The 838-nt window shown below is 53.0% G+C and overlaps 1 pseudogene; it reads left to right on the forward strand.

Annotated features, from left to right (window-relative positions):
* The first annotated feature begins 228 nt into the window (after positions 1–228).
* Positions 229–346, forward strand: LOC130131837 (5S ribosomal RNA; annotated as a pseudogene).
* Positions 347–838: the final 492 nt, after the last annotated feature.

An 838-nucleotide genomic window follows, 5' to 3' on the forward strand; every position in this document is an offset into this window, starting at 1 on the left:
CGTTCATTCCTCATAAAATTCCTTAATGGTGTTCAGCCACCACAACACAGCACAGACGAACTACTTTCTGAACAAATTCGGGGGCCACTCTCTGGGCTCGGGCAGACCCTCGGTAAGGTTTTCCTTAATTAAAGGAGTGCTCATCTCATCATTTAGCCCATGATGTCGCACTCAAGATGTAACCCCCAATCTGATGATGATTACAAGGTCCACAGCCTTACTGATAAAGCTTTCAGTCAATAACCCTGATAATGCCCGATCTCGTCCCATCTCGGAAGCTAAGCAGGGTCAGGCCTGGTTAGTACTTGGATGGGAGACCGCCTGGGAATACCAGGTGCTGTAAGCTTGGGCGGCACGGTGGCCCAGTGGTTAGCGCTGTAGCCGCACAGCAAGAAGGTCCTGGGTTCGAACCCCAGGGTTGTCCAACCTTGGGGGTCATCCCAGGTTGTCCTCTGTGTAGCGTTTGCATGTTCTCCCCGTGTCTACGGTGGGTTTTCTCCGGGTGCTCCGGTTTCCCCTACCATCAAAAAGACATGCATGTTAGGGTTAATACACCTGTCTGTGCCCCTGACCGAGGCATGGCGAGATGAACTGGAGTTGGTCCCCGGGTGCTGCACAGCAGCTGCCCACTGCTCCTAGCTACACAGCTAGGATGGGTTAAATGCAGAGAAGAATTTCCCGACGGGGATTAATAAAGTATTGTGGCGGACACTAGGGGCTGTGCCTCTCACCCAGCAGGACTGTGAGCTGGGGGCGTGGTTTACGTTCCCGGGCTCGCTGGTGCAGGGTTGTTCCTGCTGCAGTTTGGCTTTTGGAGTTGAGGAATAAACATCAAACT

This window comes from Lampris incognitus, chromosome 21 (genome assembly GCF_029633865.1).
Source record: "Lampris incognitus isolate fLamInc1 chromosome 21, fLamInc1.hap2, whole genome shotgun sequence".
Taxonomy (NCBI): domain Eukaryota; kingdom Metazoa; phylum Chordata; class Actinopteri; order Lampriformes; family Lampridae; genus Lampris; species Lampris incognitus.